The sequence below is a fragment of the Doryrhamphus excisus genome, linkage group LG1 (genome assembly GCF_037039965.1).
Source record: "Doryrhamphus excisus strain RoL-2023G ecotype Guam linkage group LG1, RoL_Dexc_Guam_v1.1, whole genome shotgun sequence".
NCBI classification, from domain to species: Eukaryota; Metazoa; Chordata; class Actinopteri; order Syngnathiformes; family Syngnathidae; genus Doryrhamphus; species Doryrhamphus excisus.
Window position 1 is genome coordinate 16,460,560 of NC_136357.1, and position 6,520 is coordinate 16,467,079.

Consider the following 6,520-nt stretch of genomic DNA (forward strand, 5'->3'; position numbering starts at 1 on the left):
ATCCCCCCTCGGCCATCTCTGTGGGGAGTTTGCATGTTCTCTCCAGGTACTCCGGTTTCCTCCCACATTCCAAAAACATGCTAGCTTAATTGGCGACTCCAAATTGTCCATAGGTATGAATGTGAGTGTGAATGGTTGTTTGTCTATATGTGCCCTGTGATTGGCTGGCCACCAGTCCAGGGTGTACCCCGCCTCTCGGCCAAAGACAGCTGGGAGGAAAAAGCGGTAGAAAATGAATGAATGAATGAAAAAAGTCCAAACCTACATGGCAATAGGTCACCCTTAGCAGTAACAACTGCAATTAAGTGTTTGTGATAACTTGCAATGAGTCTCTTACAGCACTGTGGAGAAATTTTAGCCCACTCATCTTTGCAGAATTGTTGTCATTCAGCCACATTGGAGAGATTTTTAAGGTCCTGTCACCTTTCTTCAGCCATTCAGAGGTGGACTTGCTGGTATGTTTTGGATCATTGTTCCGCTGCAGAACCCAAGTTGGTTTCAACTTGAGGTTATGTACATATGGTCAGATATTTTGCTTCTGGATTTTTTATGACACAGCAGAATTCATGGTTCCATTTATCACAGCAAGTCTTCCAGGTCCCGAGGCAGCAAAACAGCTCCAGACCATTACACTACCACCATCACATTTTACTGTTGGTTTTACTGTTGTTCTTTTCTGTTTGCTACTTTTACGGAGGATGCTAGGGACACAGTGATTTTTATCTTGGAACTCTGCCATGCAGGCTGTTTTTGCCAAGTGTCTTTCTTATGGTGGAGTCATGAACACTGACAAGTGAGGCCTGCAGTTCTTTGGATGATGTTGTGGGGTTTTTTGTGACCTGTCGTATGAGTCGTCGCTGTGCTCTTAATAATTTTGGTTGGCCGGCCACTCCTGGGAAGGTTCACCACTGTTCCATGGCTCTCACTGTGGTTTGCTGGAGTCCTAAAGCTTTAGAAATGGCTTTATACCTATTCCAGACTGATAGATCTCAATTAATCAATCACTTTTTTGCAATCACGTTTTCACGCAGGGCCATGTAGGTTGGGATTTTAACAAAAAAGTAACAAAAAGTTCCATGTAAAAACTGTATCATGTGTTCAGTTGTGTTTAATGCCATCTGAAACTGTATGGAAAAGGCACGTCTCTTTAAAAAAGACATAAAAGGTGTTTTTGTCCAGAATTGCTGTCATGTCCTGATCCACGCTTTAGTTACGTGCAGGCCACAACCCCTAAATGGAGCCTCTCCGTCTTCAAACGATGTTGATGGGTCTGCTTATTTTGTGACCAGGTACAAGTTTAGCAAGGTGGCTTTTGGAGTTAGGCTTGTTCCCAAGCGACAAGAAACAACACTCTTGAAAGTGGCTTTACAGGATTCAAGAAACAACAAATATAACATCATAAATGCTTTAGTCAAACAAAGCCTATCGTTTTTGGCAGACCGCACGGCCCCGACAGATAACACACATGTTGCGTGTGAGCAGCATGGTGGGAGCCGGAGATCTTCTGGATAGGCGAGTCAGCGCAAAGTGATAGCTGTGTGCACATTCAAGAGGTTGCTCAGAGGACAATACATCCCGTTTGGAACACAGCTATTTTTCTTAGAACGATGCAGTACTTCTTGTCATGACGGACACATTGCACAATGTTTGTTTGTCTATTTTATAACATTGTATCCAATTTTGCATAATGTTGTCACACAATATTGTTTGTGAGTGGATTATTATGTGCCACTATGTACGTTTCTTGAAACCAAACTCTACCGATGGATGTGTCATTCTATGGCAGGGGTCTCAAACTCAATTTACCTGGGGGCCACTGGAGCTCGGGTCTGGGCAAGGCTGGGCCGCATCAGGTTTTCAAAAAAAAACAACAAAAAAACGCATTTATTAAAAACAGAAAAATATACAAACTTTTTCAGTGCTTTCGTTTCCGATTTTCTACAATAAAAGCTCTGATAAAACATTCCACTGTTCTCAAATATCTTAATTTTTATTTTTCAGTAATTAATCAGTAATAAATAAATATAATAATAATAATAATAAAAACTTAAGAAACCACATATAGTTGGTAGGTAGACAAATTATTTTTTCAGATTAAAATGAACAAAGCATTATTAGAGCCCTGTAGACATGACAAAACACGACTATAGTCACATTTATACTCTTTTTATTTACAACATATTGCGCAACTGCAGGGTCTTGAGACACATGCTAACTCGCAAACTAGAGAGCTAGCGACCTAAACGGTAGCCTTCAAGTTATTTCCTTTAAATAAATTTTTGGCTATTTAAACTTAAATAGCCAAAAACTTACCACTTCCACACGGATAGGGAGGATAACTATTAACAGTTATTTAACCTTTAACATGAACATTAATCAAACGTAATAATTTTTTCTGGGTACATGATACCATACAGCATCCATATCAAACTTGCGCGGGCCGCACTAACATTAAACTTTCATATCAAGGCGGGGGGTCTCAAACTAGTGTCCTGCGGGCCACATTTGGCCCGCGGGCCGCGTGTCTGAGACCCCTGTTCTATGGCACCAAGCGAGTGATCCGGACCAGGAAAAGTGACCTTTTTGCACTTTTTTTTAACCTTCAAGTTGAAACAATAAAGACAAGTCGAGTCTTTCTTGGCAGAGAGTGAAAAGATTCTCCTGCTATGCGTTGGGGTCACTCAGAGTCTAAGCAGACAAACACAAAGACACTTTTTGGCCATGTTGCTTTTCGGCGAAAACACATTCCGAGCTGTTTGCGGTGCATCAGATGGATTGCAAAGACAACAAGCCAAACAAAACTGGAATAACTCAAAGTCAAACCATATAAAAACATGATAAATTGAAATAAAAATATCATAAACTGAACTGAGATGAGTTGGAATTACCATGAAAGACCTCAAACGCGTTATGAGGACATGGTGATATCTCTCTTCATAGTTCTGTCACTGGCATTTTCATCAGTTCAAGAGGACCTAGCCAAAACAAATGTGATTTCAAATCCAAAACTGCTGAGGTCAAACACATAACAGAAGTCATGTTGACAGACTTTACTGTTGTTAAGGTCTCGTGTGGTTTATTTTGGGCACAGTTTTAAAAATCCCACAGAACTGAAATGCATCACAAAAAACACACAACCACGTGACTACGCTCATTTCTCTGATTGGTTATCAAAAATGTAAACAGGAAAAATGTTTGCTACGTGAGACTAGTGTATAAAACTAATTTCTTAATTTTCTCTTCCGGACACGGCCAAAAGAAGACGTCTGACATTAAGTGAACACAACTCAGGTAAGTCGACTGCCTCACCTGTTTACTAGGAAGCTACGTCACATTCTGACGGTTTGAGTCATACCTTATTAAGTTAATTTGTTGTAGTTGTGCAATGTTTAAGTCATTAAAAGTATGAAAGTATGGTTGCCTCAGCTCCGTAGCAATACAAACTTTTTCAGTGCTTTGGTTCCTATTTTCTACAATAAAAGCGCTGATAAAACATTCCACTGTTCTCAAATATCTTCATTTTTATTTTTCTGCACAAAATAAGATGAAAAATAAATAAACAAATCAAGAATAAAGAAAATCAATCAATCAGTAATTAATAAATATAATAATAATAATAATAAAATGGCAAATAATAAAAACTTAAGAAACCACATATAGTTGGTGGGTAGACTAATTATTTTTTTCAGATTAAAATGACCAAAGCATTATTAGAGCCCTGTAGACATGACAAAACTCGACTATAGTCACATTTATACTCTTTTTATTGACAACATATTGCGCAACTGCAGGGTCTTGAGACACATGCTAACTCGCAAACTAGAGAGCTAGCGACCTAAACGGTAGCCTTCAAGTTATTTCCTTTAAACTTAAATATCCAAAAACTTACCACTTCCACACGGATAGGGAGGATAACTATTAACAGTTATTTAACCTTTAACATGAACATTAATCAAACGTAATAATTTTTTCTGGGTACATGATACCATACAGCATCCATATCAAACTTGCGCAGGCCGCACTAACATTAAACTTTTATATCAAGGCGGGGGCCTCAAACTAGTGTCCCGCATGTTTGAGACCCCTGATTTTAGTGGTACCAGCTGTTATTTTATCCTTTGCTAATATCACAATAAATGGGTATCACTCGACCGGCAAACAGAAGTGCTAACCTCGGATTTTCTCAGATTGAGAAAAAAATATTATCTTTTGACACATAATATTATTTTGTGTTTTATTCGTAATATTGTGCAATATTATGCAATAGCTCTACAAACAACACACACCACCACGGACGATACATTCTGGCCTGGCTTGCTTTCGAAATTATCATATCAAAACAGAACAGAACAGAGCAACACAGGACGTGAATACAAAATAAGGGCGTGAACCAGGAACTATGGCATGAAAGGAAACTAAATGAACTGTCATGGCTGCTAACTCCAACATCTTCATCAAGTACCCCAGAGTCACCCCACCCCCACTTCATGTGCAGCTCACAACAGCCGCATATAGACTGCAGTCCTGTGGAAAAACTGTCATTGCATATAGTGACAACCATCAACCGAATTGACGCACAGTCCTCTAGGTTGCAATCCATGGTGATTAGTTAAAGGTTGTGTTTGATGTCACATTTTGGAGTAGCTGATGTTTTTCCTATTCTTCTTTGCTGGTAGAACTTCATATTGCGAAACTGCAGTGGCCCGTACGCAAACATCGATGATGAAAAGCAGTGGAGGCCTGACAGCTCTTGAGTGAATTTCCACACGGTCTCTCCTCTTAAAATAATTTCCCGCTTGGCATCCAATTTAACATAGCGACTCTATGTACTTTGACTTTATACACCCTGCTTCAATACATCCAGGACCACCTTAGACACTTCCTGTATTCAGTAAATTCATTTCCAACATCAAGACAGTAAAATACCACACAAACAACAATTATTTGTTCATTTGTCTTTTTCAAACTGATGCAACCGCCTTCTCTGTTTGCACAATAAAGATGTACCAAAGCTGCAGCTGCACTGCACACACAAGGTCATGACCCCCAGTAAGACATGACGGGAGTCCGCCCTGCTGATGTCACACTCTTGGAAGGTGGAAGCAATGAAGACTAAAGCAGAGACGAGGTGCATCAGAGGTTAGGAAGCTAAGTTTTCCACTCATCTTGTTGTTGTTGTTCTTGGACCTGCTCCATTGTCTCTATCAAGTCCTGAACCACTGCAGGGTTTCACCCTCACATAAGTATGCATTTCCATCACAAAGGCAGAAAGAGCAACAAAGAAATGCATTCCCACAGAGATCTTAGACTTAGTTATTTCATGCAGAAAGTGACATGTTTGTGTAAAAAGTTTGGATGCAATTTACACCACCAGCTTACTAAAGTTGCGCGTACTCTTTTGAGTAGTGAAATCTGCCCAACGCATTGCCGGAGCCCCACTTCCTGCCATCGGGGACATCTACAGGAAGCGTTGTCTCAGGAGGGCATCACAAATTGCTAAGGACTTGCTACCACCCAGCGCACAGACTATTTGCCCTCCTACCCTCAGGGAGGCGCTATAGGAGTTTACGGACAAGAACCGCCAGGTTCAGGAACAGCTTTTTCCCAACAGCTGTCTCCTTGTTGAACTTTGCCCCCCACTGCCCACCCCTTCCACTACTTACATCCCCCCCGCTGATCTATGCCCCCCCCAATCACTTAATTGCACTACTTCATTGCATTATTGTACATATTGCACTATTGTACATATTACTGTAATATCTTGTTGCATTCATAGATCATACTGTTTATAATTTATATAATCTGGAATAACCGTACTCTAGTCACTTCACTGCAATACTGTACATATTACTGTTATTATATATTGTCACATCCATACTGTTTATAATCTGTATAATCTACAATAGCCATATTATAGTCATTTATATCTCTGTACATATCCTCACTGTATTATAGTCATAGCCTGTTATAGTTTCTTACATAGATCTGTCCATTTTTTTTCTACATTTACTTACTACTAAGGTACTTATAAAATTGCACTTCTGGTTGGATGCTAACTGCATTTTGTTGCCCTGTACCAGTGACATGAGCAATAACAATAAAATTGAATCTAATCTAATCTAATCTAATCTAATCTAACGAAAGCAGCTCGCAACAAGGTAGCAACGTTAGTATTATTGGAATTTAGGCGGGGGCCTCAAACTAGTGTCCTGCGGGCCACATTTGGCCTGCGGGCTGCGTGTTTGGGACCCCTGACTTCAGCGGTACCACCTATTATTGGAATTTAGGACATCTCAAGGTAGCAAGCTGGTGGACCAAAGTGTCATGTTTACATAAGCGGCCACAGAAAATGATGACATGTAATTATGCTCTTTGCTATTGCGGACAAACACCAGATGTCAGCGGCGGCTCTCTGGCTTTTGGATGCAGTGTGAAAAGGATATGAGGTTTTATTTCTTAACTGGAAAATGCAAGAACTTGTACAACAGGTCAAGCTAACAGCGTTTAAATGAGAGTAAAT

At 40.0% G+C, this 6,520-nt stretch overlaps 1 long non-coding RNA gene across 1 annotated transcript; it reads left to right on the forward strand.

The window, feature by feature from the left end:
* The first annotated feature begins 3,131 nt into the window (after positions 1-3,131).
* LOC131131696 (uncharacterized) lies at positions 3,132-5,271 on the forward strand. The gene is made up of 3 exons (XR_013629222.1): positions 3,132-3,291; positions 4,677-4,769; positions 5,002-5,271. It is a non-coding gene; the product is annotated as an uncharacterized LOC131131696 (long non-coding RNA).
* Positions 5,272-6,520: the final 1,249 nt, after the last annotated feature.